General features: G+C 37.4%; 1 protein-coding gene across 3 annotated transcripts in view; it reads left to right on the top strand.

Moving 5' to 3' along the window:
- LPP (LIM domain containing preferred translocation partner in lipoma) overlaps positions 1 to 12,281 on the top strand; it is a 663,248-nt gene that overhangs the window by 173,446 nt on the left and 477,521 nt on the right. For all 3 annotated transcript variants that reach the window (XM_019623587.1, XM_019623578.1, XM_019623569.1), the window contains one exon: positions 8,181 to 8,242. The gene's annotated coding sequence lies outside the window, so the exon portion shown is untranslated. The remainder of the gene's footprint in view (positions 1 to 8,180; positions 8,243 to 12,281) is intronic.

Raw genomic sequence — 12,281 nt, forward strand, 5'->3', positions numbered from 1 at the left:
TATATATATATATAAAACAAGTATAACAAGTTATACTTATTATATATATATATATATATATATATATATATGTATATAAAGTTATACTTGACATTCAATAATATTCAGCTTCAGCTTCAGGTATACACTGCAGTGGTCAGGCATCTATACCGTCCATGAAGTGGTCTCCCTGATAAGACAAGTGCCCATCTGACACCCTACAAAATCTTTACAACATTGTTGATTATATTCCCCAAATTGTCTTTCATATCCCTGTGACTATATTGTGGTCAGAATGGCTATCATTAATAAATCAACAAACAACAAGTGCTGGGGAGATTGTGGAGAAAAGGGAACCCTGGTGCACTGTTGGTGGGACTGCAGATTGGTGCAGCCACTATGGAAATCAGTATTGGGGTATCTCAAAAAGCTGGAAATGGAACTACCTTATGGCCCAGCAATTCCACTCTTAGGCATCTATCCAGAGAAATCCAAAATGCTAATTAAAATACATACATACATACATACATACATACATACATACATACATATATATATGTGTATATATATATGTGTGTGTATGTGTATATATATATATATATATATATATATATATGTATATGTATATATATCTCCCTGTGTTCATTGCAGCATGATTCACAATAGCCAAGACATAGAAACTACCAAAATGTCCATCAGTAGATGACTGGGTTAGGAAAATGTGGTGCATTTGTACAATGGAGTATCACTTGGCCATAAAGAAAAATGAAATCTTACCATTTACAACTATATGGATGGACCTAGAGAACAATATGTTAAGTGAAATAAGTCAGACGGAGAAAGACAAATGCCATATGATCTCACTTATATGTGGAATCCAAAGAACAGAATAAATGAGCAAACTAAACAGAAATAGTCTCAGAGACATAGAGGAAAAACTGATGGTTGCTTGTTGCTAGATGGGACGGGGGTGGGGATGAAGGAGAAGATGAGGGGATTAGTAAGCACAAATTGGTAGTCTCTTCCTTTTGATTTCCTGTTTTAGTTTCAAGAATTTCAAGGTAGATGTTTCTGAACTTCTTTTGTGAATATGGTGATGCTAACTATATTTAATTATTGAGCTTATTTGGAAAGTTTTCCATATATTTTGCATATTAAAAACCCTTTGCACATTTTCCCTGCTCTGCACTCACCACTGCACCACTGTTCTTTGCTTTTCAGTAGTAGCCACTGCTGCCTCTTGAAACAGAGCATGCTTTGTCTTAGCCAAGATGGAGAATCTGAAGGCGGAGTTGACTGCTTGTTCATTTTTTCATTTAGAATTCCAGCATTGTGGGGAAAAAAGAATAAGTGAGTTTGAGTTGAAGCAGCCACTTCCTTCTTCACCTAGATTAGTTAAAAGTCGCAGGAAGGGAAATCGTGCTCTCCACCATCATCTTTCATAGCACTATAAGTTATCTTATTTATCTTATTGGCTCCCCCCCTCCCCAAAGTCTCTATTATAGCTTCTCTTTCTCTTTTTTCTTCCCTGTGGGAGGGAGGGAGATTATCTAATAAAAATTACTCTTAACTTTGTCTTTGCTTATGTTAATATTTTATATGCCTTGTTTTCTTTAATAAATACTGGCCAGACTGTGAGATCATAATGAACAATGCTGAGAAAGGCAATAGAACGGGACCAGATATTATGGTTTCTCTTTAACACCTCTTTCTCATATTAGAGTAGCTATTTGGGGGGGTTGGGTCTTCAGAGAGGCTGCAGTGTATGGAAATGAGTAAATCTGGCAAACCTTGAAAGTAGGCTTAGAGGCTCTCAAATGTATTGTCTCATTTTCAAATAACTTGGATGTTCTTTTGCAAGATCTCATTTTTTTTTTCCTGTTTCTCGTCCAACATTTGATTGCTTTCCCTTACCTGTGAGTTTTCTGAGTGAAACTCTGTTTTCTAACAGTCTTCTGACTCTTTCTCTTCCCTAAACCTAGGCCTTTGGTGGCTGACTTCCTTTTTTTTCCATAAATCTGATGTTTCCTGCCTTTAGGTACATGCAAACCATTTTGTTTTTTTTTTTCTTCTTTTCTTTCATAGACTTCTATTTATGATTTTTCCTCACTGTTGATTAGGCCCAAATCACCTAGCAGCAGTTCTGTTCTAACTCTTCAAAATGTGTTTTTGCCTCCTCTAATCCCCTGGAGCACGGGGACTGTCCTGTGCTTGGCACATTGTAGGCCCGCCATGGATGTACTAAGTGAATGTTATGTTTATCCAGCGGTTTCTTCTTCAAAGTGCATTCTTTAAATTTTTGTCTAGAGATCTGAGCTGTTGTTTAATCTCTCAATATTTGGCAGCTAAATCTCTGAAACACATGGCCTCACTGGTCCATCTTTTAATGCAGACTCCCTCCCACAGCCAGAATGTCACACATGCCTCCCCTGACACATGGCTATTTAACCTGTACTTGAACATTTCCAATTCTTTGTGGGGCAGTTTGTTCTCTTGCTGGACAGCTTCATGTTTCAAGTTCTCCTTTGCATTGCTCTGAAGCTGGAGTTTCCATAGTCTCAACCTTAGTAGTTTGAGCATTCCATATTTTTGCAAAAGTACAGTGTGGCTTCCACATGACACATCCTCAGATACTCGAAGGTAGCTTTAAATTCCCCCATCCCCTTCCTCCTTCAGCCTTTTTCTTGCTACTTGCATCCCAGGACTGAAAAAGGTTTGTATGCTCTTATTTTTCAGGCCTTCGCTATTTCCACATTACTCTCTAGATCTCCATCATGCCATCCAGCTCTGAAGTTCTCATTCAAGCCCATTTATTTTCTCAGTTAGATACTGGGAACATTGTAAGTTTCTGGGTCTAAAAGCTGGGATATAAGTACTAGTATCATAACTTACTAGGTGTGTGACCTTGATAAAATTACTTAATTTTTCTAAGCCTTGGTTTACTCAGATGTGAAATGAATATAATAATAACTTCTAAGAATATTTTTAAGGACTACAGTATGTAAAATGCTTAGCTCAGTTACAGAAAAAAATAGTGTGTTTAGTATTACTTTGATCTTGATTAACTCTTTAGTTTTTAATCTATCCAATGATTTTTTTCTTGTTTACACACATGACTTGGTTTTTAGAGTTCATTTTTTGATTTCTCCCTTCTTTCTCTCTTTCTCCCTCCCTTTTTGGATTTTATTCATACCCATAATCTTAAAAAAATCTATTATCTCTAGATTTGTTTTTGTAATTTGGTATCTAGAACTTAACAATAGTTTTCTTGACAAGTACTGTTTTTCTCTACATACGTTTTCTCAACTCCTGCCTACATTTCTACTTATAACTTCAGCCTTTATTCTTTTTTATGTGAAAAACATTTCTTCATTAGTTTAATGAGTTAAATATGACTGGGTCATTGAATGTTACTTAACTCCCCTCTGAACCCCTCGCTTACTCAGTAGCTTTTAGAATCATTCAGTTGCACAGTATATGTTTTAAGTTAAATGTTCAATTAATTTCAATCCAACCAACATTTACTCAGCACTTCTTATATGGCATGAATTGAGCTAAATGCTATAGGAATTACACAGACTGGTTTTCATTTGTTCACGCATTCAGTCAACAAACATTTTCCTGAGTACCTACTAAGGACCAGATTCTGGATTTGGGTTTTGGATTCAAGAAACTGAGTTAGACAAGGATTCCCTCTTCAAGGCACACACAAACAAAACTAATAAGACAGTGTGTAATTTTAGCGATGTAGGTATGGAACCAGTCATTAAGGGAGTCTTCAGAAAGTCTGCTTCACCAAACCTTTCTGGGTCAGGAAAAGCTTCGCAGCAGGGGAGATGCTTAAAGGCTAATTAAGCAGGAGCTCAGAGTCTACTGGAAAAATAAGACCCGTATTAATATTTGGTTACATTTGGCTGTAAAGCCCTATTTGTGAAAACCAACCTGTACATTCCGTGTGTTGCCCTAGACTCCCCCTACCCTGTAATCCTAATTGCATGTATGTGACATTTTTTATTCTGTTCAGTTTAGGGGCCTTGGAAGCAGCAGAATAACTGAAAAATAGGTGTATTGATATTATAGACTCACTTGGGGACCTAATTATTGCATGAATGCATATGCCCCTATTCCCAAGTAGGAAAAATAACATATATACACATAAAAGTAATCTCACGATGGTAGGACACATTAGAACGCCTTTCTCTATCCTTCCTTTCATTTACTTCTTGTAGAACAGCTTGGTGCTTGTGGGTTTCCTGAATGTCTTAAGCACTGTAACTGATAGATATTACCAGAAGAATTGGCACTGAATAATTATATATGAGGACTTACTAATAGTTTTTTTCTCTCTTTATTCCACAGTAATCATGCTTTTCTGATTTTTAGATCACAAGATCAGGTCTGCCTGTAACTGGATGTCTAGGAAAGAGTTCCTTTACCATTCTTTGCCTCAGCTTTGTCACTTGTCACGTGGTAATATTGCTACTAATACTAGCAATAGCACCAATATTACTTCACTGGGTTGAAGTAAAGAGCAAAATCATTAATCGCTGTGAGAGTGACGTGTATAACTGGTCACAGTTGCAAATACATAATGCACTGTTTGAGTCACCAGATTCCTAGTTACTTAAGGCAAAGTGAGTTCATCTTAATTATTTTTTATCTGTTTCTCCAAGCTTTCTGAGATAGCTTCATGTTTTACTCTCATCCGTTTACCCCAAAGTGACTGCTGGCAAGTGCTGTATGTTTAATAGCACTTGTTGATTGAGTTTTAAAAATGCTGCTGATATTTTTTGCTTTGGGTTTCTAAAAGCTCTCATTTAATTTCTAGATTGTAAGTTCCTTTGATAGAACCCTTATAAATATCACATGAAGAAGTTGAGCATTACCTTTAGGCCAAAGCAATTTACTTTTCAAGAATCTGATTAATTTCAACACAATCAGCCAGCATGTCAGAAGATCTTAGTGCCTCTGATAGATGCTGACAGGTGAGGAAATTAAAATCAGGGAGGGAAGCAATTAAATACTGGCAAACATTACTTTAATGAGACAACCAAATCATTCATAAGACATGGAATATGTTGTATTCTTGATAAGTATCTTAGGGTGGCGGGTGTGAGAGCGCATTTCATACGGGTTTTGATGATGGCAGTGGAGGACATTCCATGTTTGTCATCTAATGCCTTTGGCCTAATCTAACATTTCAGTTGTTTTGGGGAGCAGATGTCCTAATAATCATGCTTAAAATTAGGACATTGTTTAATTGAAACACATCTTAGTATAAGTCACCTTTTACCACCACCTTCACCACCATAGAAAACTTACCAAAATGCACAGTCTAGACAAAATGATTCCTGGCCTTTTCACAGTGATTTAGAGATAACCATGATCAAGATGGGTGGAAAGAGAAATAGAAAAATGTATATTTCACACACCTTCTAATTCAAAAGATTTGGGAATTATAGTGCTAAGAGTAGAAGCCAGGCCATTGATCCTCATGCAGGTGTTCTTTTCAAGATACACTTCCTATTCAGGAAGATCATCTAGGACCACAGGGCTAAAGAATTACCCATTTATGGGATTAGTGGGGGGGGTTTGTTGTTTTTTTTAATGGGAGTTTTAACAGGCTCTATCGTATTTCCCATTTGTGTTGTAGCACTTGTAAAATATCTAATATTAAGAGGCATCCTTACATTGGTCTTAGTGATTAGTTGGACTTTTGTTCATAATGTTAGCATCATCATTCTAGAGTAATGTTGCTTAAAAATTGTCCTAGGGTACAGTGGTTGATTCAAAAGACACTATGGTTTGTGAAGACTTGTTAAAACAGGTCTTTCTGCTTTGTTCATTTTTTTCATGTCCTTTTATTCTTTTCTGTCCCTCCTCCTCCCCTTACTCCCCGTTATTTTTCTTTCTACTCTCATTTTTTTCTTCCTGGCTTCGTTTGTTCCCTCTGCTTTCCCCAAAGTACAGTAGAAATGATCAATTATTTTATATTGTCCCAGTTAGGTTTGGTGAGTCTTGCTTTTACATAGATTCTAATTAATAGGTTGATGTTTTATAAGTTAGAGGTTGATTATACAGGTTTCTTTATTTTTGGCTGAAATTGCTTCTGGAGATGAGAACATTTTTCTTGGGAAAGGATGGGTGGTTTGACAAAGGATGCAGACCTGCCCAGTTCTAGAGCAACAGTCATAAAATACACAGAGGCAACCAAGGATAACTGGCTTCATTACCAAGACACTAGAGTGGGATTTGCCCCTTGTCCCGGATGTCTTTACGGGTCTAGTGGAGAACTCCATTGCATTCGGAAATACTCAGGGCTTACTGAGGACACATGGTCCTTCAGTCATGAGAAGAGGGCTGGTGAACATCATAGCTGGAAGACTTCAGCTTTTCTACTGCTTATGATGAGACTTGATGAAGTCACCTATGCAAAAATTTAATAGTGTCAACTTATGTTGTTTCTGTGGCTTTTGTTTTGAGAGCTAGCCAAGGGTGTTGCATCTCTGAAACTTCATTGGGGATAGCTGAGAAAGTTTTCATGGTAGCCCTGCATCAAACACTCCTGCATCAGCTTAGTAATGTGTCTCCTTCTGGTTAGACCACAGATGTGAAGTCTTCCCTCTCTCCTTTCACTTGCGAGTGAAGCAGGACTCAATGCTAAATGTGCTTTGGTGCCTTGGCGGTTGACTTTTATATGGTAGAGACTCATTTCCCCCTTCCCTCCAAATAGAGCACTCCCCAAATGAGAGGCTGCATTATGTAGTAGGAAGGTCCTTACTGGTTTTGGTGTCAAGATGCAAGGTTAAATTTTTATCTGTTCCATATTATCCATGTAATCTTTGGCGTTTAGTTTCCTTATTGGTAAAATTGGGGTAAAAAGGTCTCATTGGGGTTATATTGAGGATGATTTGAGATAAAAGAATCATGCAATATTTTTCATACTATAAAGTATAATGTTTAAGGATGATTAATGTTTTGGTTTTGGTGGCATGTGATAAGAATTTCTTGTATGGTATCTTATTAACCATGTTCTATTCTTAACCTGATTTGAGTCCTATGTGAAAATGGGATATATTACTAAAAATTCCCAGAGGTCCTATACTTTCAAATAAGTCTATCCATTGTATTCATTTCCTTTGTTGCAGTCCTGTTGGAAATTCCATTTCTCTTAACCTAAGGCATGATCTAGATACAAACTTTAAAAGACATGAGATACACCTCACGTCTTTCCTCTAAAGCAGTATCTCATGCTTTTGGGGACTGAAGAGACACTTGATTTTTAAATTTTGAGGCTTCGTCTTTCAGAACAAAAGTTCTTTGTATTTCTTGTTAGGTGAGCCCATGTGAGATTGACCTAGATAAATATTGTGGTGTTTTCAAAGTTAGAGCACAAAATATCTAACCCAGAGATACTCTCTAGCATTGTGTGCTTATAACATCATTGATCATATAAACATGGGCTCATAGGAAAAAAAGTTATCATTTTATATACCACCACTGTCCATATCTATATATACAAAATAATGGAGGAAAATCTTCCAAACAGAGTTTAACTGAGCTTTAGCTATGAAGTAGATATTATAATCTTCATTTACATACAGGAAAATTGACAGAGTTTCAGTAACTTGCCTAAGGCTATCAGTAAGAGGGAGACACGTCTGAGTGGCCCTGAATCCCATGTGTGTGCCCTACTTCCTCATGCCAGTCAAATATCTGGTTTTATTTTTTTATTCCCTCTTCCACCAAGCTTAGTGGATCAAGTCAATAAGCTGTTTGTCTTTGCATTTTCCCAACGTAATATCCTGGGAGGGAACACTGAATCAGAGGATCCAAACTTGTACCCTGTTGTGTGTTGTACTGTATGGTTTCGGGCAAGTTACTTACCTTCTCTCAACTGCAGTTTTCACATCTGTAAAATGAGGACAATAATACCCATTTCACAGGGTCTTTGTGAAGTTAATGGTGAGAACGATGTTAGTTCCCTATCCCTCTGCACTGCTCCTGTTTTCTCACCTGTGATCTGAGTAGAATAATCTCTTCCCACTTATTCATCAGGTTTCTGTTGGCTGAAGTGAGATAATGAATGTGAAAATGTTTTGCAAAACAAGAAACCATTATATAGATATAAGTGCTTATGGTTATTTATAAATAAAAGTAGCTTAGCACCTAAGGGTGATTTTTACATGTTTTATTCGCAGACACTGGCATTGCGGTTTGCTGAATCTGTATTCGCTGACTGTTCCGGAAGCCATTAGCTGAGGTAAGAGAGAATCGTCTTCATGTTTATGAAATGCTATTAGACATCTTAGACGATAATGTTTAAGGTGGCCTTTACTCCCAACAGAAGAAACAATGGTATTTCTTGAGCACCAAAACCTGAAAAATGGCCAAGACAGTGAACTTCCCTCCTTTTCTGTCTTCTTGGTTTAGTTTCCCCTTTTAATTCTTACCCCTTAACCCTCCGTCAGGCACAACTGATCTCACAGGTTCATTGCACGCAAAGATGCCGCTGTGAAATACGTCTTTATTGTACTAAGTCACAGCCACGACTGGCGATAGGTTACAGTAGAGGGGGAAGATACGGAGGCGATGAGTCACAATACTTAAGTTAAGTGATAGATATTTGAAAATTTGTGTGCAATGAATCTGTGAGATCATTTGTACCCGACGGAGGGTTAAGGTTTAACCAAAAGCACAGAAATCTGGGCCACATGGAAGATTAAGATTTAATGTTATTTAAGTGTCCATAATACGCCATGAACTAGAATGTTCTTATCTATTGTCTTGTATCTCCAGCTATTATGTGGCAGGAGGGCTTTCAAAGACCAATTTCCTGGTCTTTAATTGAGTGTGTTTTCATTATAATGCGATGCCAGTGTGCCCTGGCTCTGAAAGGGCTAAATTTAACTAGTCAGGTCCATCACCATCTCTCAGTTGCCTAAAAAACATCTCAAAAAGATATATTCCAAGGCTACAACAACAACAACAAATCCTAAGAATAAGAAAATGAGTTAGAATCTTTTGAAATGCAGGACTCATAATATCTGCATGCCACTCTCCTGGGGGTCTGCTGTGAAGGAGCACAGCTCTTCACAAACGAATACATTCTTCTTGAGTTTGTCAGGAAAATGGAGGCCAGAAAAAAAAAATGGAAGGAAGCATGATAATTGTAAAATTTTCAAAATGTGAGTATTCTCCTACAGCTAACTAGTGGATGTGTGTAGTTCCCAGTTAGCTCTGCTGTGTGTATGTCATCTTTTAGAAGTCTTAGGCAAAAAGTGGTGAAGTATACAATATGGGCTTCCTAACTGCAGGACCTGTAAAGTAACATCTTTGTGGCAGATTTGATAGAAGCATCAAAATAATGTAAACATTTGTTCCGCTGAGTATTTTGATAATCCCTTTGGTATGTTATTTCCATGACTGGGAACTTACAAACATGACTTCAGTTACACAGACCTTTGAAAGAATTGAAGTTTGTTGGTAGTGCCCCATATTTGTACGAGTTAGAAGTTTAGAATTAATTGGAAGTTATGGTGTTACATTAATATGATTTTCAAAGTTAATATTCACCATACACATTAAATAAAAACACGTCATGTGCAAACAAGGTGGGTAATGCATGGGCTGTGAAACTCCTCTACAGTTAGATCAAACATAGCAGCCACTGGCGGTGTTTAGATTTTAGTCTCATGATTATAAAAGAGGGTTACAAGAAAAGATAGTGGCTAAAAATACAAGAATGGCTCCTGCCCATCATTTGGTCCCTCTCTAGTCCATAAAATGTCCCTGCAAAAATTTTTCTTTCTAATGCATTTTATGTATTTTCATAGATAAATATATCAGAAAAGAATGTACTTTAGACATGTAATATCACAGGTTTTTATAGCTTTGTTAAACAGAGATCTAACTTGTTCATTTAGAAACTGCAATGATTATATTAACTTTTCTCCTGATGCTAATTGTTAAATATTAATAGAATAAGCTTCAAAAAATGGTTAACTATGCCTCCATCCCCCTTTTCCATTGAAATCTACTTTGAAACTACAACAAGTTTAATCAAGCCTTGAAAAGTCATGAAAAATTGCTCTTGAGAAAGAGGGATTTTCTATCTATCTATCTATCTATCTATCTATCTATCTATCTATCTATCTATCATCTATCTATCTATCTATCTATCTATCTATCCATCCTCTATATTTTGGCGTCAGGGGCTTGTAGGGAGGAAAGGATAGAAACTTCTCAAATAACTTTTGGAAGGTGGAGGAGTAAATATTCTGGAGGAATGCTGCAGAATTTAAAATAATCTTGTGGTAATAATTGGTATCAGTGGCAGTAATGAAAAAAGAATAACAGTTTAAATAAATAATTAGACTTGACAGTAGATGTGTCAACAGGTTCCCACTTAATGAATATAATCATTGTTTTTTCTCTGCTCTCAACGTTGATCCACTGACTGTGGCATGTTCCTTCACCCATTTCCAAACCCAATCTATTTAAAGCTGCGCTTCATGGAATCTGAAATGGTATACCCTGTTTACTATTTAGAGCTGATACCAATGTTCTGCAATAGGCAAGATCTGTACTTGAACAAGAACAGGCTTCTGGCCTCCTGTAGACCGTTGATTATTCCTGTTTTCCACTGGGTGATTCATTAGCAAGGATGACTAATACCCAATTAATTCTCATGGACTTATCTATATTGCTAGAGTGAATTGTTTATTACAATTGGATGGAAGCAGCCCTCGTCTACCTTAAATCAAATTAATCAGTTATTATTTTCTGAGGTGGAGGCATGCTTATCAATTAGATTATTTTTTTAGGTGCCTGGATAAGATATCATTGTTTTGGGGAGTGAAGCAGTGTGTTTTATGTTATGGTATGTGAACCAGAAGTCATGAGAATCTAATTCTAATCCCAGCTCAGGCAGTGTCACCTTTGGCAAGTCACTTTGCCTCTCCAGGATCCGTTTCAGCATCTAACAACAGATGGAGTAGGACCAGTTGATCATGACATTACTTCTAATCAAATGTCCTATTACCTGTGATTTTATTTCTTTCTCCTTTCTGCTGCCACTTTTCCAAAGTCATAGGGAAGTCCTATGACTCTACTGGACAGCCTGTGTGAAAAGTTATTCTTCTATTACCTTTTGATTCCCCTACATACCAGAAGAGCAGTTAGTGATTTGTATTGCATATACACTATGACTGGGCATTTTATGCATTGATCATCCCTTACTCCAGCAATATCCGGTTTCTGATTAGAAAGGAGAAAAAAAATCCATCTTTTTTCATGTTTCTCTACTCCATTATCTGGGTCTCATTTTTAAAGCATCTGTTGAATTTATCCATTGGTAACAGCAGTGGGGTCCTGTTCTGTTGTTTGACTTTTCCAGGTTGAGTCATTGACCTATAAGGAGAGGTCAGTGTGTCAGAGCCAGCTGGGACTTTAGGAATCCATCTAGCCCGATTCTCCCATTTCAAAGATGGAGATTTGGGGGTCAGGGAGGGAATTCAATTTGTCTAAGGTATTAGTGGCAGATCCAGGATTAGAATTCTTTCTTCTGACTCTATAGTTGTATCTCTATTTTAGGAGAGACATCTTTCTATGAACTGTCCTTTCTCAACCCAATATTTAAAGGGCCACTGTCTTTCTGGCAAAACCAGTGTCAAGCCAGGGATGTGAGATGCCCTTAAAACATAAATAGATTCTAGGCCTCTCCATCAATCCCATGGGGCAGTGGAATAGACAGTGCTCGCTGGCTTCTGCTCTCTGTGTTTACTAGGAGTATATGGATTCCCCTGCTGTCCTTTCTGTAAGCGCTTACGACCCTGACATCGCCACTGTTTCCTCCACCCTCCTCCTGCCCTTTTCTGATCCAATAAATTATAGGAAGCTGAGGATGAGCGCCTAGTTGGCTGTTTACTGTGAATAGTTGGGAACATTAATAAAGAGAAGGCAGACGAAGGATTAAGAAGCAAGAGGACAGGAGAGTAATAGCTTACACAGTGAAATCTAGTTCAAGGCCTAAAATTCCCAGTTGCTGTGCTACACAAGATTAATAGCAGTATCTCTCGCTCTTTCAGACATTCTCTCTGCCTTGTTCTTGTGGGACTGGGCTGGGACTGAGAAGCAGCTGGAATGATCTTTGCCAAAACCAAACTCATGTTTTCATGATATTTCCAGGTCCAGAGAAGAGAGTAATTATTCATTAGTTAGAAGATAACTTAGAGGCCACTGGATCTAAACATTTATCTTGTTCTTCCTAATACTGAGATACAGAGCGTGGAAATCATTTT

This window comes from Hipposideros armiger, unplaced genomic scaffold (genome assembly GCF_001890085.2).
Source record: "Hipposideros armiger isolate ML-2016 unplaced genomic scaffold, ASM189008v1 scaffold_14, whole genome shotgun sequence".
Classification (NCBI taxonomy): domain Eukaryota; kingdom Metazoa; phylum Chordata; class Mammalia; order Chiroptera; family Hipposideridae; genus Hipposideros; species Hipposideros armiger.